Genomic DNA, 26,201 nt, shown 5'->3' on the forward strand with positions numbered 1-26,201 from the left:
TCATCTCGAAGGAATCATAATTTACCATTTCAACTCCATCAAATGTCCAGGACAATATATGCTGCTACAACCTGAACATCTTCATTTTCATCTAAAACTGTTTTGACTTTAGCAGTACCCAGAGATCTTATACAGGGCTGGGATGATAAACATACTCCAAGATGTGGCCAAGGGCCAAGGAACAGTTGTTTCAATGCTTCATGCTTCTGCTCTTTGACAGCCTCTTTAATAAAGTTGTGTCTCTCTGGATGGACCACAGTCTTGTAAACTAAAAAAGCTCACAGTAGGGGAATTAACCAGGCTGAGAAACCCTGAGGGGGCCTGAAAGAATTTTTTTCATTTTCTTGTCTTTTTTTCCTGTTTGGTTGGAAGGAAAACAGTCTCTAAAATATTCCTGTAATTAACAAAAAACATTAAAAATTCCTTGCCCTGTCTCTCTTTTTCTTTTCTTCACAATGGTAATTGGAATTTTTCCAAACATGCCTACATGGGTTAAAAAAGTCTCCAGTCAATGTACCCTATTTTCAACCATAATTACTCCTATCTATAGCGTATGCCAAAAATCCATCTTTTAAAAAAAAAATCAGAAAGCAAACAAACTTGCAAAACAATGAGTGGTATCCTTTAAAAAATCAGAAGAACGAGCATAATAATTTGCCATAAGAAAGGAAGTGAACAGAGTTTTCATTCTTATGAGTTTACAGAGAAGGAAAGGAAATGCTTGCACTTGCTGATGAAACTTAGCGGATGCAGAAGTTAAATCCTCCAGCAAATTAAATACATTGTCAGAAATATAGAGAATTCCCTTAGGTCTTACCTACATCTTTCATCTGGAGTTGTCAAAGCACTTCTTAAGGCTTCAAGAACTGCTTTCATGCTGACAATCTAGGACAATTACTCCTTAAACTTATCTTCTAGAAATATTTTGGCACAAAACATCACAGAAGTTAGGTCTTATAAAACTGGAGGTGGTGGTGTTGTTTTAATTAGAGGAATGGTAATATTCTACAGAAAAAGCCAATCGTCTGATGAGTAAAACTGCATATGACCAAAACTATTCACAAATTTAGGATGAATTCAGAAAATTCTCTTTGCACAAAGCTTTAATAATGATACACGGGGGACAACATAGCTGAGGAAACAGGTGCAGAAAATGATTTTTCCATTGAACAACTTGAAAATGTGGAACAGGTTCAGACAATGAAAATCTAATTCCCCAAGGAAAGGGGAGCACAGAAATGGTCACATGACTCAAGTAAAGATAAAGGCAGAGCAAAGACCTGAGTGCATATTTAACACCTCTAACTTCAAACCTAAGTGCCTAATGCTGACAACTCGAGGATGGGTGTATATGCCGTGGTATGAAATACTGTGAGATGTGCAAGGTGTTTAACCTGCTTTTCTGATTAATGAGGAGAATTTAAGAACCATTCACATATTTTAACTCAAAGGGACACATAAGTGTATGGCTGTCTGGTTTAATTACAATGCAGCATGTGATTGGGTCAAAGAAATTATGCATGCAAAATAAAGACATAATATGCCTTGAATTTGATTTTTATCTGTCCAAGTTACAAATGGGTTTCAAAGTAACTATAGATCATATCATTCATAAGAGGAGTTTGGAGAAACATGGGGGTTGTGCTGTGGAAGCTCAGTTACAGCATACTTCCTCTTCAAACAAGATTAACGATCACTTCTGAAGTTTTAACTGGTAAGCATACATATATTTCAATAGGATATTTATCAACATGCATCATGGATTCTTGGACTGGCAGGTTGAGAGGAGGTACTCAGAGTATTCAATCCTGACTTACAGTCAAGACTAAGAACAAGTGTCAGTACTTTTACTGGGTATGATAAAAGCATGGGATGTTGTACCAGATTTAGAATGCATTTGGAGGATGACAATGAGAGATTACGAAAATGACTATGAAAAGAAAACAATAGTGTTGCACATAATTTCGCACTTTACTATTCTGAATGTTTATTAGGTGTGTTTTCCGTGTTTATGGGAGTATTCCTGACTGGTAGAGGAGCAGGTAGCTCCACTGTGGTTTGAAGAGAAGGAGTGTCACTGGCATTCATAAGAGTTTGGGATGATTGAACTTTCTGGAATAATGCCAGCCTGATTCAGAGAAGAACAAGGGTAGTGAAATCATTATGGGAGGACATATATAAAAATATACAGGATGATCCAAAGGTATCACATATATTATGTCTTTACTTCTAGATATTTTTCCTATTTTTCATAATGGATACTCCTTGCAGTTTGTTTAGAAACAGTGGAGATTTCACTTCAGTGGCTTATTTTCTTAAAAATAGTATTTTACATGGATTACAGCAATAAACTATAAATAAAGAGCAACTTTTTTTTAATTAACACAAGGCTTCAGGCCTCAGTGTTCCTGCAGAGGAATATATCAGGACTTTGGCACTTCCTTCTGGGATGGAGTTCTGGGCTAAATACACCTCCAGCAACCAAAATGAGATGTCCTTGGTAACACTAACAGTGGCAGCTGGAGACACCTGAACAAACACGGGTATCCTGATCATGCTTCACACAGAACTTGTGCAGTACAGATGTGGAGTGATGGCCAACCTGGCACAGAAGTTCAAGAAAAGGGAACTAGAGAACTTCCCTAAAATTCACAAATGTTAATGGTAGCTCAGGAGCACAAGGGACAATGGGAACAGTCTGAGAGGCTCAGATTCCCCATAAGGGTAGTCAAGCAGAGAAATTGTGCAGTCTTAGAGCAGAGTGTAAGGCTAGGTGTCCTCCTTCCAACTGATATATCCTCTGATAACAAACATGGAAGGCACAAGTTCATAGATGTGGCTAAAAAACTTCACCACCAGCAGCAACAAACCCAACCTAAAACAATTAAAAAAACCTCAAACAAAATCCAACCAAAAAACCCCAAAAGCATAAAAAGGCTTTTATTTAATACAGCAGTCCTCTCTTGATAGCTAGAAAGATGGTGCTGTGGAAGGCATAGACAAATATTTGTACAACAGCCGTTATATGTGATATATGAAGGATAACCAAAGGATGATAAATTGCTTTCTCAGCAAGAGATCAGTGAAAACAGAAGGGATTTGGATGAAAAACAGGCTCTGAACTTGCATTGATTAGAATTTCACAAGTTTACTCAGAATGAACTAATGATAAAAAGTCACCTTGGTCAAGTGAAATGATTAAGTGGAAACATTTTTAAAGCGAGCAAAATGCTTCCTAAAAGAATATGACAGTGACAGAAAATAAGCATCTGGTAGCAGACTGAAGTGAGAGCAGCTACACAGAAAAAAAGAAAAGAAATGGAATATTTTAGTTTGGTTTCAGTACAAGAGATCAATCACAGGGTTTGAGTTGATCTTGAAGCAACTTGTTCTACAATTGTATTAGAAAAGGTGCTTAAGCACCCTATAATTTGAGCCCTGCTGTTATTACAACAACACTAGAACAAGGGAACTTAAGTGAAGTTTTGTTAAACTCTTCATGAACTTTAGTATTTGATTGCTTTATTATGACAAACACGATTTTCATAAAATGGAAAATTTCCCTAAATTAATCAGAAAATGAGATATGTAGTTTTCTCACTTGACTGAACTCAAGGGGCATCTTTTAAGTCAGATGGGCACAGAGTATCCTCATACCTGTTGTCAGGATAGGATCTCACCCACCAAGGAGGAAATGGACCTGGCAATGTGGGCTGTGGTTTGCAGAGTTCTCCAGCGCTGCTGGGGAAAATGGATGCGCTGAACATACCCTCATCCCTCCCAAAAGTTCTCATGCTGTTAAGTGAAATGAGAGAAGTTCGCAAATGACAAAATATTTTGACTGTCTTGGCAATGTTAAATTTCATTTTGACATTTCTGAGGCATTTCTATGAAATTGAATCCTTTCATGAATAATTTGAAAGCGTGGATTTTTCCATTTTAATTCTGGATGCAAACAAACACTGAAATATTTGAATTATCCATGTGGTTAAAACTGATTTTGGCCAACACTATTCTGTAATCAGCTTAGCAACTGAACGGATTTTAATGATTCACAAACTTCCTGTGATATGTCGAATATTTTTTCTTTCTCATTTGTATTTTGGGTATGGTAAAATAATTAATTTGTTTAATCCTGACCTGTGTATCATTGATGCCTTTAGCTTTCTTTCCCCTGCATAAACATATTTGATCTTGCCTATTAGGAGCTGTGAACCATAGTTGTTAATAAAGTCAAGATTTTAGACCTCGGATCTTGATTTATGTAACATTAAGAGCAAAGTTTGCATATAGTCTGCCTTATCTGCTGCTAAGGCAAATAAATTTAGTCACTTATCAAGAGTGCAATAGGAAATTAATACACTCTTTAGTTGTCTTGGTTTCAACCCCTTTCCTAGAGTGATTCCTTCCTTTGCTGTCAGACCAGACCTCTTCGGGGGGCAAGGAAGGAATCTTGGATGAAATAATCATGTTTAATGAGAATTTTTTCTACCTATTAGACTTTTTTCTCTTAATTATCAGCATTAAAATCTCAGCCAGTACACATGCTGAAATGTTTCCTGTGTTGTCAGGAATATATATCCTTAGAAACCCAGCCAGCAGTTTCTATAATCTCCCCTGGGCATGAGGCCAGTGTGTGCCCAGACTAAGTTCCCTTGGCATTAATAACACGTACAGACATGGTCGTTCTTGGAAGCTCACATCAAGCCTCAAAATCATCTGTTACTTCTGAGTTTGTGTACAACGTCAGTGAACTCTGCAAATTGAAGCTGAGGATCTTGCTGTGAATAATGACAAGCCTAAACATGATCAATTGCTATGTTCCAAGAAGCCTGTGCACAGCTGGTGGCAAAATAGGCACGTTTAATTTCCTCATATAGCTGTTTAATTTTAAAACATGTTGTGTATACATACACAGATCAGATTTTGAATTTAGTGCTTCATGTAGCAATTACAGCTGATCTTCAGAGTGGAATCTCAAAAAAAGAATAGAGAATAGGAATGTTATTTAAAAATGTATCCATTTCATCTCCTTTGTCTCCTGCAGTGGTAGAATTTAGATTGCTCAATATCCCCCAACAGATGTTATAAAGGAAACACTTGGCTCTTTGGCCCAGATATTCTGCAGCCCAACAAAGGTCAGCAGAACACTAATACCTATTTTCAGTAGGCTGCTCTGGATCTTGCTTCTGTTGGTGAATGTCAGAAACATTCATTTAAAGAGCATTGGACATTGTGCAAGTATAAAAGTATGAGATTAGAATGAGAGCCAAGAGAAACCTTTGATAAACATTTCTATCTTTACAGAATGGTTTCTCACATTTTCAACCTGTTCTTGGAACGCAAATTGAAACTTTAACAGGAAAAATTACCTGAGCAAGAGATTCAATGTAGATCCTGGCAGAAAACCACAAAAAATCTTGTGGATCTTTTTAGAGAAATGTGAAAAAATGAAACCATCTCTTCTCTTTTTACAGTGGAGTTCCAACACTGTGATGAACTATGGCTATATTGATGAGACTGTGTTCAAAATAATGGCTTAGAACACAGTGGGATGTGCTGATTTTTGTTTTTCTTTACTTAAGGTTAGCTGCTAATGGAAGGACTCCCAAAGACGAGTGATAAGTTGACCAAAGGCAGGCTCATTCAAAAAGATCAATGGTCCAACAGCACTCATCTATTATCTTGGACATGTGTGCATGGTAATCAATGGTCATCCATCTCTTTCCTGGAGGTCGATTAATCTTTTAAATTTTGTATGCCTGGTACCCTGGTGGAGAGCTTTTAATAATACCTGCACAAGGTTTTCCTTTTCTATTATAAAAAAAAAAAAAAAAAAAAAAAAAAAAAAAAAAAAAAAAAAAAAAAAAAAAAAAAAAAAAGTACTGAATTATCTAAACAGTATAGGATGTAGTTCCTCAAAATCTAAAGGGAATAACTGCTTGAGCTGTGAAGTCAGTTCATGTCCATTTCTTCTTCATGTTTTGAGGCCACACAGTTTTAAATACTTTTACTAGTAATGATTTTTAAATCAGTGAAACAGCAAAGTTTTAGAACTGAGTTTATTGTTCATGAAACTGAGCAAATTAATCTTGTAACATGGCATAAAAGATAACTCTGTTAGATGAGACTGATGCAGTCTTGTACTTGAAATAAGATCTACATCTTACAAGGGAAGAAACTTCTACAATGCGTCTGAAATTGGAGACAGAACTATGTTAAATTCAGGTACCTCTGGACATTTAACTCGGTGATAGAAATTTCCATCCTTCTGGTAATGTAAGATCTCTGTCTTGATCAGATGAACCTAATCAAACATCCTTCAAGACAGACCTTCATCTGGGTGGAATAAATAGCCATCTGACAGTTTATAGCATATCTTGACAAGAGAGGAACAAGAGTTGTCCTTGAGATATTCCCCAGTGTGCAAAATACTCAGGGAAAGGCACTATCTTGCTGATAACACAACCTATGCAGCCTTAATTGAAAGACTTCTCAGCTGGAACAAAAGTAGAAAATACCTAGTCAAATTATCATCTTGCATAAAGCAAATAATTCCTCCTACTTTTATCAATTTGTTTTGTTTTTCTTGAAAAAGAATTGCATCAAGAGTTCTATTATCAGCAGGAATTCTAAAATTAGGTTAAAAAATAACCTTCATTAATATTAGTCTCATTTTTATTATTTTCTCTATGACACACATTGCTGTGTCCTAATGCATCATGTTTTTATAATAGCTTGTCCTTATTTTTTGTTTTCTAAGTGTTTAATGAAGAGTGAAGATGGATCAAATAAGATATCCTATGCTGACAAGAAAAAACAATTACAAATTACTAAGTCATTTATATATGCCTACTATTCTTAAAGTAATATATTATTACATTATTGTATATAAATTTTTATTAAAAAAAAAAAAAAGTTGTTCAAGAGAAAAAATTAGGGAAATTGATCCAAGATTTACCAGTTGTCTGAATTCTATTACAATAAAATGATGCAGCAAACTCAAAGCAAAAAAAATCATGTGGAAATTACATGAACAGGTATCTCTTGAAGAAGATTTTTATTCAGATTACTCCTTCCTGAAGAAGAAAACACTGGACCTTCCCTGTAGATATGTTTTAATTTCTTTAGTGCATAACCTCAGATGTGTCCCTGAGTGATTAATATGATGGCAAAATGTGGACAGCAGGCTGATGCTATTCATCCAACAATTTTTTATCACTAACTAAACTCCTCACATAACTGAAAAGTAATCTAATGCTTAACTACAAAAAAACCCCCAAAAAACAAACAAACAAAAAAACAAAAACCCCCAAAAAACCAAAGAAACAAAAAAACACCCACAAAACACACCCACAAAAATAAGTCTCATATCTTGGTTAGTATCTCACAGGAAGACTGGCAAAACAAAGAACCCAAATGTTTCAGGTCTTGGTTCCTTTCCATAATAATTTTCACAGAAGACAAGTGTCACTATGCAACTGCCATTCAAGTGAAGTGGAGTCTGCATTTCATTTTGACTCTGAGGTGTCGATGTGCTGATTAGTTTTCTGATACAGCTTGGTTGTCAACATTTAAAACGTTTCTTGGAAGAAGAAAAATAATTTTGAACAGAAGGCATTCTGTTATACCTATATTTATACATATTTCTCTGCACCCTCAAAACCTAGTTCTAAAGCAGTATTGGAAGAGCTGTCACCATCAGCCTGGAAACTGGTCCATTGACAGCATGTATCAATCAGTCGTCTCTCACAAGTATATAGGTTCTTTTTTTCTTTGTTTCCTTTCTTTTTTCTTTTTTCTTTTTTCCTTTTTTTTAACATCTTTGAACAGTTAAATGCTTTCCCTGAAAAAGAAAAAAAAACTGACTAAATTCAACACAGACATTTTGGAAGGTAGCATCTCTCATTAAACAGAATAGCTGTTATTTTCTTTTAAATTACAATTGATTTAGGTCATAAATCTGTAATCAGAGTGCTTGCAGGAGAGGAAGAAGTTCTGTGCTCCACAGGCTGCTTCAGTTTCATGTGAAAAACCATTGATGGCTAACCTCTCTACATGGTAGCTACTTGTCAAGGCACTTTTACTATCTTCTTTTTTGCTACAGGATAGGAGAGTATCTTCTTTCCAGAACAGTTGGTAGCTTTAACATGTTCTTGGGAGAGGTGTAGCTGTGAATCCCTTTAGGCTGAGGAATAAAGTGAAAGTTACTCTTCTGCATTTTTGAAAGGTGATTTATTTATGTAAAAGGGTGGGGCCACATCCTACAGTAGCTGTGCTCCCCAAGGGAGAAAAAAAGGCAAGTAATTTTTTTCTGGGAAGGAAGGTTCTGGACAGAGCAGAGTGGGTGTCTTTAGTTTGCACTGCATGGGCAGGGAGCACCTGGCAAAGCACAGTGTGAAACACTGTACCTCTGCCCAGGGCAGATCCTCAAGTACCTGTCACAGCTACACAACTTCTGCTCCAGAGCTTCAGCCCCTCAAGGTCATTATTTCAGTGCTCATCATTGCAGACTTAGGCCAGTTTTGGAACTGGGCTTTATTTAATCAATACCTGTGGATACAAGGCCTGTATTTCAAATCAGGACCAGCAAATGCTGGTTAGAAATTTTTTGCTTCTGGAAAAGAAAAATGGAGATATTTCCGTGTTTTCCTCATAGAGAAGTGCAAGGGAAGGAGCCAGTTCTTACTGACTGGAAAACAAAATGTACTTGTCCTACTCAGGATCCCAGGAGATGGAGAAGTTCATTGCCCTACTCTCTTCATCCCCTCTTCCCCATTGCCAGACCCCCAGTGTGCCAGGCAGCCTTAGCAGATAGCAAGCTTCCTCCACCTCCAAAGTGGACAGTCCCCTTGCATACAGTGCTCCTTTAAGAGTTTTACTAAATCTGCACGTGAGCTCAATCTGCCCATGGAAGAATTTCCATTTGTGCAGATGGTATCATTTGGCAGATCACTCCGATGTTGGCAGCATCACAGGGGTCATATTTGTGCACAGATGGACTGTTCTTCATCTGTTTCTTTATTGTAATAGACCCAAATAGGTTTTCCCACAATAGTACATATGGGCAGTACAACTCTCCTTGTTCCCTGTCAGACAACTTATTTAGCGAGAGCACACAAAAATTTCTTTCTCTGTCTCCTTCTCTTTGTTCATGTATCAAGTCCTCTTTGTTTTGGGGATGCAGGGTGAAGATGGACTTAGGAGAGCTATCAAGGATCTCTACATTCCTGAGACAAAAGATCTGGTGGCATCACCAAGATGATATTCAGAGCACTGCTGTGAGTTTAGGATGTACTCATGCATAGATTTCTTTTTGTGGTAAATATTTTTTGTATAATGTGTGTATTTACTACAGCTCCCTCATAAAGCAAGAGCCCTTACAGCTGACATGTGAATGGACAATTGGAAGGATTCAAGAGGCTGGGGAATTGATAATTCAAACCCGGAGATTTTGAATCCAGAGCAATGATTTGACTCTAGTAGTAATAAACAAAAGCTGTTACCATTTGACAGCTGTTTGGAAAATTATGTTAAATGAACTCATATTTAGTGGTGAGTTTTTTTTATTTTTAAGCATCTATTGTCACTCTCACTTGCAATCTCAGTGTGGCAGCAGTGAACTAACAGTATAGTTTTCGGGACCTGCCCTACCAGTAGTGGTTTGTGACACAGCAAAAGAACATCTTGAAAAATTTACACTGCTTCAATTTTACTTACACAATCACTTGCTTTGTTAATAGAAAACTTTATCCCTGTATGCCTTACATTTGATTCATGATGAACCTGTCATCCTATGATGAAACATAGACATTTTCAGTCTACATGCTGATAGCAACTTTGGCTTTTCCCTCTCAGTTGCTAGTCTAATCAATATAATTCACACATCTCAGATGTCACAGGTAGTGCAAGAATTTTGTTATGGGGCTTGTTTGCTGTATACAGCCATTAAAGAAGTGTTCAGTGTGTGTAAACGAGATCAAAATAGCTAAGAAGCTTGGACAGTGAACTTTTGGAATTTATATACCTAGACTCCTAAATACAGTATGTCAGTAATGTCATTTTTATGGACATTAGACTACATATAGGATACCTTTTTCTTTTTCTCAAACAAAGTTCTGTTTGAAAGTTGCTTGTAATGTAAATATTACTGAAAAGGCAATTCCTTCTACAACTGCTTCAAAATGAAAAAAAAAAAATACTTCTGTTTATTTACTGATTATTTTTAACCTTTTGACAACCTAGTGAAAAAAAAAAAAAAAAGCATGAACTGGGTACCAGATGAAGCATTTTGAATCAAATTTGGAAGAATGCATGAGTGAAATAAGAGTAACAACTGATAAAGAACTTTTTTGCTATACTGGGTAATGGGGAGAATAAAATTTCATACTGCAGCTAAAAACAGGTTAGTTGGGTAATATATAAAAAACTCACAACCAAAAAAACACCAAACTTTAATTTTATATCCATCTGGTAAGTCTTCATAATCAGTCCCTAATTATCTACTTGTTAATGCGTTTGTGGTTAATCTGACACCTTAGGAATTTTTCTGTGCATAGATTTCTTGCCCAAGGCTATGGAAATTATACATGCTGCTATACATGCTTGGATACAGCTGGTTTCTGCTTTGGAGTGATTTTCTTTTTCCATCACAGTTACTGAACGTATCTGCACAAATAGCTGCACTGAATTTTACTTTTTCAGTATGATTCTGGAGCTTGAGAAGCAGTTTAGGAGAATTCCAGCTTTAGGAAGCAAAACAAAATAAAAGGGGATGCAAAGTATTGTAGTTCCATAGCATGTTATCATATGAAGGAGAGGTACAGCTCAAAAGATAAAATGCTTGTCATGCTGAAAGGTTTAGCTTGTTTTGAGAGCATTTAGTATTTTCTTCTGGAACAAGGGACAAATCTTTCCTCCTGATTTTGAAAGGCATATGACACAGTGTTTCACTTGCTGGAAGGTTTGCCCTCTCCTTAGATCTGTCTGATGCAATAAGGCAGAACATTGCTGACTGGCTTCCTCAAATTAACTTCTTAACTTCTTTTGTAGAGTATAAGGAGGTATAAGCAGTTTGTGTAGCCACATAGGATAAGACTTTCACCAAGACATTTGTTACAACCTGTAGTGGTACAGTTCCAAGTCAACAAGAGAGCTGACACCAAGGCCTTTCACAGACTTCCCATTTAATGGATATATTTGCAGGAGATAGATTCTAGAGAAGATTTTATTTACTTCTTTCATTCCCCAAATACTGAAATAACAGTAGTAGACATTAATAACTGTGAATCCTAAACCCCAAGGAACACTACAATATGTGAAGTGTACTGGCATAGTAAAATATTTTTCTGCCCACCAGAAGGGGTGGTTGAGAAGAGCTTAATATCTACATATCCTTTTCTCTAAAGACAAGTTACAGCCATTCTGAAAACAAACTGTACAATAAGTAAGAACAAGCACAGGGTAGTGAGTTTCTTAGCACAAGAATTATGATGATCTGCAAGGGACAGTTTATAGTCTGGCTTTATAAAACCCAATCTCCAAAACACACCTGGCAACTAAGCAGCACATGGCTGCTTGCTCAGTCCCCTCTATATACTGCAGCAAACAAATCTGGCAATTGAATATCGGGCTGATCCTCTTTGGTCAGCTGGGATCAGTTGTCCTGGCTGTGTCCCCTCCCAATTTCTTATGCACTCCCTGCCTACTCACTGGTGGGGCAGTGTGAGGAGCAGAAAAGCTCTTGTGTGATCACTGCTTACCGATAACAAAATCAAATTTACCACTGGAATAAGGCCCATGGAGTAGCTGATGTAGTAGTTGGTCAAAGCATGTCAGGTCAAAGCATGTCCTGATCAGAATTTGTACCTAGTGTGTGCCACATGATGATGGACAGGACTGGAGCAAAAGACGTTGACTGTCAGGCTAGAGACAGAGCACTCATGACTCAGAGACAGAGCACCTGAATAGCACACAGAAGCTTTAGGGCATATATGAGTCCACTCTTGGGAATCATTCGTGGGGGAGGATGTGTCCCTCTCAAGCTGAACAAAACCCTGCTGCAGTGTGAAAGTGGCACTGCTGAGGTTTGTCAGTAGTTGTGCAGATCCTTCATCACCTCGTTCTCCCCACAAAACAATGAAGGGACCTTGTGTAACTTCAGAGCAATGCTGCTTGTATATGAGATCATAAAAATCCACACACACCACTTTTTGTCTCTAAAAAAGTGCCTATATTGCCTGTATTGTCAGTGTTGCACTAGGCAGGGGTTGGATGGGCTCTGAACGGCAGTTGGAGAGAAAACTCCTCCTTTACAATGGCAGTAGGAGATAGGAAAGACTGTCAGAACACAGGAAAAAAAAAAAAAAAAAAAAAAAAAAAAAAGCACTTTTTGATTGCTTCAGTCTTTGTGAAAACAAAGAGAATTGTATGCTTAAATTTTGGCAATATGAGTTACTTTGTGAAAGGCTCCAAAATGGAATACAGGCCTGAATGCAAACTGACTTTATACACACTAAGGTAGAGCCAAGTCAAAGTAAATGAGAAGTGATCCTCTGGACTTTATGCTACAAAGGTCTGACGTTTTCTGATAGACACCTGAGACAAGGATTTTAGTCAGCTGTGGATATTTATGTTTTAGAGAGGGGAGAGAGAAAGGAAAAAAAAATGGAAGATATATGTAACTAGCATTATAATGGTGAGATTTGTCAGAATTTCCATTATCAGAGTCTGTTTACAAGTTGCAAATATTCCCTCTGGGCTAAGACTTATAATTCAAGGTCATACACAGGAAATTATATTTATCTTTGCTAACTGAAAACATTGGTTCAGCAGCTTTAAAAAATGCTTTCACAAGAAAATCCTCTGAAGTTCAAGCAGTTCAGACACTTCTGACTTCTTTTTTTTTTTTATCAATCTATATTTTATTTCTGCCTGATAAACATGGCATATGTTGGATATGCCTTGACCTGTTACTCTGACATTAGTAGCAGAGATATATTGAAAAGTAATGTACTGGAAGTCTTTCACCTATGAATGCACCTTTTCTTGATGATATTTTCTGTTATTTGGTTGTCAAGTGTTGTTTTCCTTCTTTATATTTATAAGAGGATTTTGTTATAAATAAATCTTATCACTATTCAAACAGAGTGATTATTTTGTTCATATTACCATTACCTTTCCTACAGAAGAATAAATACTTCTTTAAAATTCTCTATTTTTGAAGGTAGTGTAGAAATTAAAATGCACTTAAGGATTCCTTATTTGCATGCAAATGGTTAGGATGAAGAAGAATGTGAGGATATGCAAATAGTAAACAATGTTCAATCACATATATATTATAAATATCTTCCAATTTTTTTACTTCTGATAGCATGTCCCAATTATTTTTGTGATTTAGAATATAATTTCAGATTTAGATTACCAAGGAGTAGAGAATTTTATAATGTCTAGTATTTTTTTTCCCTCTAATTCCTAGCTGAGCATGAAAGAATTCATCTGTATAGGGCCAGCCAAATTGTCTGTGAATAATTTTCTGTTAAATAGCATTCTGGCAAAGAGTTCCTTATTTCCCAAAGTATTTTAAATGGTGTTTACTGGAGCTGATTGAACACTGTCCATTTACTGTATTGACACATTTTGATGCTGTGACTGAATACATTATTCAATTAATCGTCTCTGTAGTATTGGACCAGGCAGAACTTTTTGCTCAGAGCAATCTGATGTGAATTCACTATCTTAGGAGCTGTGTGTGGTTTGATAAACCCCTTTCTTTGACTTCTTTTGTTCAGGTTAATAAACAATAGGCTTCTTTTCAAAACAGATTGTTTGGTTTGTGATTTTAGTCCCCTTACACCACGTGTTTAAGAAAAAATCCTCTTTTCTTGTAGGTCTCTAAACACTTCTCTCTGAGTACTAGAGATTTCTTCTTTGAAATCAAAGGCAGAGAAATCAGTGCCTGACTCAGCTCTTCCTCTTCATTGGAAATATTCCATGCTAGAAGCAGATAAATTAGGCCATGAATCAGAGGACCATCAAGATCACAGACACAGCCTATCATGGTGATGATTAAAAATTATGCAACTGAAGCCACTTTAGAAGGCAAAGACCAGCTTTAAGGCAGGAGGCTGCAATGGATCCTCACTTTACATGGGTGTAATAAGTATGTGTGGTCCAAATGCTATGCCACCCAAGTCTGTTTGGGGACTGGGATACGGGGAATTTGAAGAGTCAGGGAAATTATTTTGTAATATTTTATGTGGTGGATTCTGCTCTCATTCTTCAATGTGAAATGAAGGAAGCTGGTAAAGAACAGGCAAAATTAGATGCCACATAGCCAAGTATTGGAATTGAATGAGGCTTTTCATCTTTTGAGGGCAGTTCAGAGGTGCCACCTTCCCACTGGTTCAGTGGTAGTCATTGCCTTCAAGATCACTTTAGGCCATGAAGCTGTGGTATCTTCTACCTTCAGCAGCTGGCTGATTTTTGCCAAGATGTTATTTCCTCAGCTCTAGGTGTAGGTGAAAAACATTAAAATGTCCCTAAAGTTTCAAGTGTTGTAGTTATAACAGTATAATTTTACGGCTATAATGTTTTTGATTTAGTACCCGTTTATTTTCCCTCATAGATGCTGACCTACCTGAGCTATCATTAAAGCCTCATCCAGCTTTCATACAGCTTATACAACAATACCTTGTTTAAAATTAACTCAAATTTCAATTGCAAACCCTACAGTATATTTATATATTCATATCTTTTCCAGGAGGTGGAGAGGATGTGCCAGGTACAGGCATGCAGTTTATAAGCCTTAGTGTTAGGTTAATTGTTTTTGTGTTCATGTTATAATCGATACTGAGTGGGAAAGGCTCCTTAAAGACAGTTTGTTCCCTCAGGTTAAGCTTCTACTCTGAAGTACTATTCAGAGAAGACTATTTCTATTGTAGTGGTTGAATAAGGAGGCTAGCCAAATAACACTGGCATGAAGGTAGATTCTTGAATTTAGGAGAAACTGTCCTCCCTCTGTGAGGGCTTTAACAATCCATCATAGTGCAAAGGCAAGGCCCCAGCACAGAACAGTGGGTACCAGTCTTACTGCAAACTAAGCTGAAACTTCTTAAATATGAAAACCATTCTTCAAGAGGGTCACTATTCAAATATTAGAAGGATTTTTAATAGGCAAGGAAAAGTTAATTTGCCTTCTTTTCCTTTATAGCAAAATTGTTCTAGAGAATTCTCCTTGAAATTTATGCCAGGAGTCCTGTTAGCTTGTAATACATACTTCAACAAAAGTACTATGGGAAAGTGAAGATATATACAAATTAGATATTAAAGAGCAGGGAAAAATTGTTTCAGAATTGCATTACAAAAACAGTGTGATGGAACAAAAGTCAGCTTAAGTTACATCAGACCTTCAGGTTCTTGTTTCAATTCAAAATCAATTTCAAACAAACCAAAATGAAATCATGCTGAGAGAAAGGCCACAGTAATATTTCAACACTCCACTGCACTGAAACACCATAAAGTATTATCTGATCTTCCATATCACAGAAAATATTCAGGTAGTCTATTTGGGTATTTTAGTACTATTCAATATTTAAAACTGGTGGACTATAATAAGGAAAATCAGCCCCTTTTAATTAAAAATGGTTCATGCTAAATCAACATTTCATATTTTCAAGGCAGTTCCTTACAAAAGTAATTAAAATCTTCAGGCATCTTTTAGAGCACCATTGATTTAAGAGTTTTCTTTTTCATTCAACTTTCTCCCTCCTTAAAAATGAAAATTTATCTTGTTGGGTTTTTTTTTTTCCTTTTTTTGTAACAGATCCATCTTTGGCTGTTTGTGTGGATGCCATGCAAAAACCTCTCGATGTAGACCTACTAGGTAAGGAAATGCAATGGTTTCTTCACTAACAAACTTCTAAAAGGGTATATGGGGAATTCAAGGTGAAATGAAGTACTACAGAAAAAAATCCGCTTCAAAGCTCCCATTGAATTCCTCTAAGGCCAAGATTTCATACTTATGCCAAGTTATGTCCTTGGCCTGATCAATGTTGAAATGAAGCTTAGTTTGCAAAGCTCTTTTACTGTTCAAACATCCTCTGCAACTTTTGATATATTTAATAAGAAATGCAAGAATGAGTGAAATAAACTTCTGAAAAGAACTCACCAAACTATGGAATTCTCTCCACCAGCCAAAACTGCATTGTGTGTGGGCTTTTAAAAAAACGTTATACACACACAGGCAAATTGGCCCAGGGAATATATGATAAACCTGCTAATGATGAATATCTTAGCCCAGGCTCAAATTCTGCTGTAGATAAACAATTAGTGTACCCAATGACTGGAATGGTGATTCTTCTTTCTGAAGGCAGCAGTATTTGGCTTAGTATTATTAGGTAATTTCAAAGCAAAGGGAAAACAGTGTGGTAGCAGTAGCCCACCTAGGCCACCTGGTCCTCATGGCTTTGCTGGAATAGTCTCTCTCACACTGTCCTCAGAAAGAGAAAGTCAGTGTGGGTCAGAGAAGCATTTTCTCCTCCTTTCAGCATCTTAATTAAGGAGTCAGTCACTTCCACAGATCATTCTCAGATAAAACAGGTTGTCTTCAGTAATTCATAATAAAATGTTTCTGGGAGAAACAGAAACTCTGTTTTAAAGACAATAAAAGATATTGCCATCCTGTGGGCAGATATCAGTTGTTACAAGAGAGCACTGTGAAGGTTCTAGAGATACAGTAATACAGGGGACTCAGTATCCATATGATTTTAAGTGTGGTAGGAGGACACTGGCCAAGGACAATCACTCAGATCAAGAAAACTTGAGGAAAGAAATTTTATAAGTAGTAAAACCTGGAAAGATTGAGCTAGTCTTTTGCTTTCCCGCTTCCCCCTTGTTGTTAATAAACTCATATCTCAGAAGAGAGAGTTTAAGCTTTGCTACAACAAGAACTATATTCTGAGCAGTCCCAGTGAGGAAACTTGTTGTGATCTTAAATACGGCTTTGGGAGATGAATCATCAGTTAGTCAGCTATGTATACAGTTACAGTTCCAGAAAGCTGAGGAGCAGTAATGCCAGTTGAGAACCTGGACCACTGGCTTATAAAGGGTTTTACATGGAAAAAGTAGGTAATCAATGAATGAAAGACTAGTAATATAGAATAAATAATGTTAAAAAATGGGGGAAAAATCCTGGATAGATACAGCAAAACAGAAGTAATTTTGTGCTGTTATAATGAGATTCTCCTCCATTGCCTTTTTTTCTGCACAAGCTTTTTCCCAATTGGCTTGTAACATTTGTATGTCTGATTTGGTTCACAGACATCTGAACATAGGCCCTCCCGTGCTGTACTGACACTCACTGTGAAACCGTGGAACATAAACACAAGCCTGGCAGAAAATATGTTGGTGTGTGGAATTGTGTGTGTGGTTCTGCAAATACCAGGTGAGGAAAGTTCAACTCTTCCCAGCTGAGTCAATAAGAGGGTAGGGCAGTATATGAAAGCAATGAAGGAGGAGGAAGCTGGAGGGGGTTCCTAGGAGGGTTGAGGGAGGTTCAGTGGAAGGGCTGTGGGAATAACAGAGGTGTTTTGTCTCCTGGCTGAGGCTGAGAAAAGTAGCTGAGGGATTCACCAGCTGACTTCTCTGAACAGGGATGGGAACTTGGATAAAGCATCAGGAGCTGAAGCCAGAGAGATAAAAGACTGTCTTAACTCCTCAACTCTCTAAATGAGCTCTAGTAAGCAAAGAGACAAGTGCAAATGCAGGCAAGTGATGTTTAGGTGTGTGGTGGGCTGTGCTGAGAGAAGAGGGAGCTGCTGGTAGAAAGTGCTTTTGCTTAGTGGTCCGCATAACTGTGTGGCCACAGTGCTCTAGACCAGAGCCCTGGAAGAGGAAGATGATAGAGCTGCTGGAGTTTTTGAAATGGGCCCAGTTGCTTTATTTGAGGGCATGTGTGCAGTGCGTGTTTTGTGGATTTCTTGAGAAAGTATTTATTATGTAGTTGAAAGGAGTTGAATGTTGTGACTGGGTGGTCCTTTCCAGTTCTCTTGCCCCTTTGGGATTCTGAAGTGTTATACATGTGCGTGTATATATATATATATGTTTATATGTACATATATAGCATATAAACACACATATATATTCCTGTGATACTGAGGAAAGAAAGAAGATTATCAGTAGGATGTTAATAGATATGAGACATCTCCAGAGAGGATAGGTAGATCGGCAAATAACATTTAGCCAGCTCACAGGGCAGCTAATAGTTTTGGGGGAAACCTTAGCAAACAAAGAATGAGGAGTTTAAGAAAACTGACCAGCTTTATCATGAAGATATTCTTGTGGTTACATCTGTTAATGAAGCATATTCTCTCAGGAAGCATCCAGGTTTATTATTTTCTCAATTACCTCATATTTATACTCATCTGATGCCAAAATCCACCGTCTGTGTTCCCCATAGTCCATATTCTGCTGGTTATGGACTAGCCCAGAGCAAAATGGACTCTCTGCCCAAAAATGACACTAATTATAAACAACAATAAATAACTTTACTTTTGCCTGTCCCTACTTAAATGTGAAGAAATTAATTCATTCAGCACCTTAGGCAGCTGCTGGAAGCCAGCAAAAGCTTTTTTGTAGGCTTTTTTTACAGTGAAGTAGGAATCTGTATAGGTCTTGAAAGCATAAATGTCAGTTGTTCCCTCACCCTCAACTATTAAAAGATGTTTAAAAAATGTTCTAACACAAGAACGATAAGAAACAAGTATGACAAATGACCACTAGCATGTCCTGCTATCTTAAAGATACTTATCTTTTCAGTAGATACTTTATCTTGCTAGTATTGTCCCAATGGCCTCTGCCTGTTGTTTGTATTTACTGTAGTGTGAGCCTCTAGGTAAAACCAGTAATGCCAGCAGCACTCTGTATGTGCAGAATGTGTTTGGAGACTCAGAGCCTGACATCAGCAGGAGAAGGACTCCTTTGCAGGGAAATGATGAAGGTGAAAGATTAAATTTGAATCAGATTTTATCATGTATTTTAAAACCTTGCCTAAGAAAATGAGGAAATAGTGTTGAATCCTGTGATGACTGTTCTTTTGCAGTGGAGGTGAGACTGGTTGAAGGAGTCACCCCCTTCTGCACTTGGCAGAAATTTCCAAGGATGCTTGAGACTCTTCTCTGGCAGAAGGGAAAGAGCCGTGAACTGTTGAATTGAGATTGACCTGACAAAGCTACAGAAAGAGAAGGGAGGTAGATCTGGTGCTGTATGTGAGATTTTGGCCCTCACCCCTGCTGTGAGTGTAAGGCAACGAAGAAGAGTCACTTCATCAGCTGGTTATGGGCAGTCAGAGGATGTTAGCAAGGTTTTCTTTACTCAATAGCTAATTACATGGGATTGCAACCCCCATAGCAAACAAAGTGTTATATGAATCTCTCCTGCTAGTTTTCTGCTTAGTTGCATGTACTGTATCAGTGCTTGAGTGTTAGTGGGTAGTATTGCTGAGAGTTTTTAGTATGTTTGAGTGAACAGCTTGAAAGGTGACAATCTGGAGGTTTTCTTGCTTGTTTTCCTGCAGTCTAATATCTCCTTGGGCTGATGTTTCCCATGTACTGCCAACCTGAATCACCTTATATTTCTGAAGCATTTTTGCTCACCTTCCTTGAAGCACCTTCTTGCTGTGGTTTCATCCATGCTGCATGATTTGGAAATGTTTTATTTAATAGAAGTCAACTCAGCACAAAAAATACACATATGAAAGTGTGTGTAAGTGTGCATCGAGCTGTTTAATATTCTTCATCCTGCTGCTGAGGTAAGCCAGTGAGAATATATCAAAACAAACACAGCACTGGCAAGATTAAACAGCAATGGATTTGCAATGTAATACACCTGCTACATTGAGTTTATCCATGTGAAATGGGATAGATAAGGCTGGAATTGAATTGACAGCACAGATCTGCCTCAGAGGAGGAGGGGAGAGGAGGGAGTAGCCCAGACCAGGGGGCAAAGAAGACACTGCAGCCTCTGGTTGTCATGTAGAATGTCACTATAAGGGGTGAGTTTTGGCTGTTTGGGACATATGAAGTTGTAAAGGACATTAGAAAGGTGATATGATCATGATGAGCTTAAAAGTACAGAAAAGGGCCTTGGCTATCAGAGAACTTCAAGTGTAAAATGTTTGTTTTCTCCCTGGCTATGGGAGGGAGAGTTCTAACTGGGCTTAGTGTCAAGAAATGTGGCTGGTTTTTTTCAGATGGACTGTATTTGTCCAGTCTGACTTTAATACAGTAAAATCAAACCATCAAGAATAAATAACTGCTGCGTTCTTGTTTTGCCTTCCCCCATCATCTCTCTTTTTCAATTTGGAATGGAAAGTCTCATGAACAGTCTAAACCCCTCTCTTTCCACTTCAAACTCACAGTACTTTGGGCCAGTCTGTCTGTATGGGCCTTGCTCTGTCCCTGATAACTATTTAGACAGAAGTAATGTTGTGCCTCCTTTCAGCTTCCTTCACAAACCTGTTGGTATTTGGATAACTTGTGTTCTGCAATACATGAGGAAATGCATATACATATTAACAATATGTTTTTTTCTATGGGATGCATATTTTATGTAGTTTCTCTCTCCTTGCTCCTCCATAGCTCTGTCTGACACCTTTTCTGTTTTCCTTGCTTTCTCTTCTGTGATATCTATGAAGTTACCACCAGCTCCACAGCAGCTCAAGAGAGCATTAAATGCATGCACAGCAATCTTTTCCACTTAGACTTGAATAGACCCAGTAGGCGTTTGAGGATATTCTTAGGCTGTAATGGAAAGACTTAACAGATCCGTTAATATGTTTAGCTGAAATCCAGCTAAACAGCCCACCCTAATTTTTCATCCATTACAGAAGCCTGAGGATCAAAGGAGCAACCATTTATCACACAGGACTTTGTTTTCCTCAGTTGTTGTTTCTTTTGATGCAATAGTACGGTCCACTTTTTGTGAGGATCAGATTTTGCTGTGATTTTTACATGGCTCCACAGCATGTGACTGTGGCATTAGGACACATTTTCCAACTTTGGTAGTAGACACCAGAGGAAATGGCAAAGTTCACTAATCCATTAATTGGTAAAGCTGGAGTCGACTTGCTTCCCATCTCCTAGACACAGCATGTACCTGGACTGGTACAGGAAAATCTGCTGTTGCCTTAACCAAATGCATACGTAGGGATTTTCCTAGTAGTTTGGATTATACGTGTTCCTTTTCTATGTGATTTTTTTTTTCCTCTGGAAAACTTTTCTAGCTTGAGCTGTTGAAATCCCAAACAGTGTTTCTGACAGCCCCTACTCAGCTACTGTTCTCTTGGTAGGTACACTGACTTATTTAATTTTGATTTACAGAGGCAAGCCTGAGGAATGGAGCTGTGCCTCTCCAAATGCAGTGGAATTACGTCATCCAGACCAAGACTAAGCAGCTCAGTGTCCCTCACAGTGAGACTCATAAGGGTGAGAAGGAAAAGTGATTTCTCTGCCTCCATCTTCTTGGATGTGTTGTCAATCAACCGGGGTCTTCCCAAAGTTATTCCAACATGCAGTGAGAGAACCAAGTTACTTGGAATGTACTGGACCACTACTTGCCTTCAAAACTGTAGTTTTTAGCAGTGACAGCTTTAGGCCCTTGTTTACTTCGCAGTGGCAAAGCTGGTGAGAAAATTTCAGGATGGTGAGCATGGATGGATTGCCTCTCTGACTGACTGTCAATCTGGAACAGCTGTGTTGCAAGGACTACACAAAACATTTGAAGTTCTGTTGCAAAATTTTGCCTGAAAGTATAGGGTAAGATTTTTAAAAGCTATTCTCTTCACTTATGTCTACGTGTTTGCTAAAGGTTTGAGTATGAGAATTATTTAATCATTTTGCAAATGGGTCGTGCTTAGTAACAATTACAATAAATGTAATCCAAAGCCCCTGGATATGGCAGTTTATGCTTCTTGCTTTATTATTTTTATTTCAGAGTATATAATTTGTGCATTCTGAATGATGATGGCTATATGCTTTTGCCACAAGACTCAAATGAGAAGCTTAATAAATGAATATGGGATTTACATGACTAAATCTGTTTCTTACCTCAGAGCTGCTAGCTTCTCCCTTCCCCCTCTTCCCCTACCCATTTAGTCTGAATTTCTTTTTCATTTATGTGTCAGTATTGTGTGCAACTCCTATTGAGTGTCCATTTTACAGCACGATGGTGATCTGACTGCTGATAAATATGTGGGTATTGTGGGTGAACAGGATGTCAGGGTAACTAAAAATTAAAAGGATGGTTTTGAGCAAAGAACAGTTTAGAAGAGAGGGATTGTAAATGCACCATTCTTGGGTGGAACATTCTTGTAAATGCACCATTCTTGGGGGGAACAGAATAAAGTCAGCTTTTCGTCCAAGGCTGTGTCTCTCTAACACCTGTGCTGGGAAGCACAGAGTGCAGCCCAAGCATTTCTTGTCTCTGTCTCTACCTGGGTTGGTGAAGGGCAATGGAAGGTTGGTCCCAAGGCCCCTGCTTTGACCGGTGCTGTGACCATGACTTCGAGTTAAGGCAGCATGGTCCTCAGTATTAAGTTCTGTGTTCATATTTCTAATCTAGACACTACTACTCAGTGTTTGAATGGTGAATAGAGTAACATTGCAATAGAAAGGGCTGACTCAAGTGAGAGAAAATAATTTTGAAACCTGATTTTGGTTTATGGTGGTTTTCTTTTTTTCACTCTAACATACCTGTTCTGGTCTAATTCTTTCCATTTTATAAGACCACATAATACTACCCCCAAAGTAGATATTTTGTATTTGGCTATATATCAATATCACTTCTTTAACCATGTAAGCGTCTGTTATTTTCTGACAGAATATTCTTCTTGACCAATATAACCTGGGGAAGGTGATTTACCAAACCAGATAGACTGATGGACTGATACAACCCAACAGTACCAGTTAAATTACTTGGGCTTGTTCTTCGGGGTTTGTGGGTTTTTTTCCTCCTTTACTTCAGTTACAATACTGTAAACAGCACTTAGGTTTTTTGTAATTATATTGGTTTGACCTGGCCTGGTTTTAGGTAGCAGTGAGGCCACTGAGGTGGCTCCTGTGAGAAGCTGCTGGAAGCTTCCAAGCTTCCACCATGTCCAGCAGAGCCAATCCCTGATGGTTCTGAGGATGGACATGCTACTGGCCAAAGCTGGGCCAATGAGAGAGGATGGTAAAGTCTCTGTGATAACATATTGAAGATCAAAACAAAGTGGGGGCACAATGTTTTTATATCCAGAGAAGAGAATGAGGTGAGGGGAAAAAACATGGAGACACCAAGGCCAGTGGAAAAGGAGGGACAGGAGGTGCTCCAGGTGTCAGAGCTGAGATTCCTCTGCAGACTGTGGTGAGACCATGGTGGAGCAGCTGTGACCCTGCAGCCCCTGGGGATCCATGGGGGATGCAGAGACCCACCACAGCCCCTGGGAATCCATGGGGATGCAGAGATCCACCCCATAGCCTGTTGGGGAGGTGCCCATGCTGGAGCAGGTAGATGTCTGGAGGAGGCTGTGATCCAGTGGGACACCCAGTGGAGAGAGGGGCCCTGCTTCCAGGCTGGAGCAGCCTGTCCTTGGGGGACTACACCCCGTGGAAAGAGAAATCCATGTCACAGCAGTTTTGGGAGGACTGTGTGCCTATGGGAGAGACTCACATTTGCAGCAGGTGTGGTTTGGCTGCTGCTTCTGAGGGGGACCCACACTGGAGAAGTTCACAGAGAACTGTCTCCTGTGGGAGGGACCCCAGACCTCACAGGAGAAGAACTCCTCTCCCTGAGCAGCAGAAGAAAATCTCAGTGATGATCTGACCAGAACTCCCCTACTCCATCTCCCTGCACTGCTGGTGGGAAGGAGGATGGGGCTGGGGGGGGCTGGTAAATGGAGTTTTAAGTGCTTATTTACTTCTCATATTCTCCTCTGATTCTGTTGGTAATAAATTCACTTTACATATAAAGTTGAGATTTTTTTTGCCCTTGAAATATTTCTCCTGGCTCTTATCTCACTAATGAGACCTTGGTTAACTTTTTTTTCCTTTTCCCTCCTTTGTTGAGCTGTGATAGGTGTGGGTGTGCGAGCAACTCTTGTGGGTCTTGGTATTTGGCCAGTGTTAAACCACAGCACTGATCAAGCTTTCCTCACCTTCCAGTGTAACTTGGTAATTCTAAGAAGCAAATTGTCTGCATTATTTTAAAACTTTCCCCATTTCCTGAGTAAGAGAGCACCTGTGTTTCCATTCCGTAGGAATGGAAGGAAGCTGACAAGTTCTAGGTCTAAAGCTTGAGTTCCTCACCTTCAGCTCCTTTGTGGAACTGGCTTAGAAATTACATTCATGGGGGAAAATGTGTAGGTGTGACTACAGGAAATTACACATAGTGATTATTTATTTGCGCTTTTTTTTAATGTTCTGTTGTCCTTCAGTATCTTTTGCCAGAAGGGAAAAATGTGCAGAGATGTACAGAGCTAAGTTGAGGGCTTAGAAATGGCTGAGCCTTTATTGCCAGAGGAAGGATAGGAACAATACAAAATTTTTGAATCTGTGGTCTGTGTAATTCATGTCTGCCTGGATAAGCTGTTTGGGTTTTTCTTTGAAAAAAAAAAAAAGTATATATTGGCACCTAAAGACCATTAGAAAGCCTAATAAACTATTTCAAGAGCACAAGGACTATTGGTATTCACCTATATCTTTAAATCCTTCAGTGAGATGAATCAATTTCTTTCTTCTTAAAAGCAGTTTCAGAAAATAAGCCATAGTTTTCTACACCGAATAAAGGATATGAAACTTGTCTCTGTGTGTGCTGTGTATGTATACATATGTCTGTTGGCCCCCAGCCCCGCCATTTTAAGGGAAAAAATCTATTGCTTTTCCATGTTGTTTCTTGGTCTTAAATAGAAAAATAACAGCTTTATTATCAACATTTTTGCAATACTGAAGCTAGTAAACACTGACGCTAGTAAAATATTATAGTAAAACACTGCAAATTTTCAGCTCCCTGCTGTTGGGTGTATAGTTTTCACTGGTTTCCTCAGTAAAATTTCTGCCAACTGAATTGTGGGTGGAAGGTACAAAATTCATGTTGGCAAAAGAGGATCTTTATTTACTGCTCATATGGATATGGTTTATAAGTTGCTTCTGCAAGCAAGTGCATAGTATACTTTTATTTTTCTGTGTGATGCTTTGCGTTTGTTGTAAGTGAAGGGTATTTTAAATGTTTGTCACCATGATTTGGAATTACCACATCTCAGTATTTACTATGGATGATTAAAATTGGTGGGGAAAAACCTCCTTAGCATATTTCAGACTTCACATACGCATCGATCTCTAAGACGGTGAGATGTGTAGTGCATTTTAATCATATGCAGTGCCTCGTATCATGCAAAACTATTTCCATTGAAGTCTGAATTGAGCCTGGCATAACCCAGAGTCACTATGATAATTATTCTTGATATCCTTTACATGTTAATAACAGTTCAGCTGCACCAAAGCATTTTGTCAAGTTGTGTTCATTTTCTGTAGATGTTAATATATTTGGCAATGAGGGTTCAGATTGTTACTCTTAAATTAGTGTTGAATTTTGGTTGTCAACTCTTAATTGAGCAATTTCACCAACTGTTGCAGGATGCTGTAGCAAACCTTTGAGTTAAACTGTGCTCCTGTGTGTTGAGTGTTGTAATTTAATAAAAGGCACGCTGTAGCTACTTGTCTCTGTCCTAGGAAAATATAGGAATATGTTAAGTTGATATTGCTATAAATTCAAAAGTTGAAGTAGAGATGGAACAGGCTAAAAGGACTGGTTTGTCCCTGCTTCCTTCCCCTTGTCTGTTGAGTCAAATCCTTACTAAGGTTTTTATTGGCATGTTTTAAGATAATGTAACACAAATTCCCTTTTCCTGAGTGTCTTCATAATTTAAAGACAAGTGCAAACCAGTAGTTCTCTGTCAGGGAGGCATGTTCCTCTGACTCCACATTAAAGAAATGCCAGTGGTCCCACTGGGTGCTCTCATACAAATAAAGCAGATTATTTTAGTCTGGGTTGATGGTTTAAATGGAGTGGTGTTTGGTTAAAGAGCTGATTTCTGGATAAGCCCTTGTAGGAGTGCTTATTTGTTTTTGACTTCTCAGTCTTGGTTCTCTAAGAAGATGCATTTGCAC

At 38.3% G+C, this 26,201-nt stretch overlaps 1 long non-coding RNA gene across 1 annotated transcript in view; it reads right to left on the minus strand.

Annotated features, from left to right (window-relative positions):
• Window positions 1–5,804: 5,804 nt before the first annotated feature.
• Window positions 5,805–26,201, minus strand: part of LOC136367431 (uncharacterized) — a 63,094-nt gene continuing 42,697 nt past the window's right edge. Inside the window, exon 2 of the long non-coding RNA XR_010744693.1 lies at window positions 5,805–5,885. This is a non-coding gene — a long non-coding RNA (uncharacterized lncRNA). The remainder of the gene's footprint in view (window positions 5,886–26,201) is intronic.

This window comes from Sylvia atricapilla, chromosome 1 (assembly GCF_009819655.1).
Source record: "Sylvia atricapilla isolate bSylAtr1 chromosome 1, bSylAtr1.pri, whole genome shotgun sequence".
NCBI lineage: Eukaryota > Metazoa > Chordata > Aves > Passeriformes > Sylviidae > Sylvia > Sylvia atricapilla.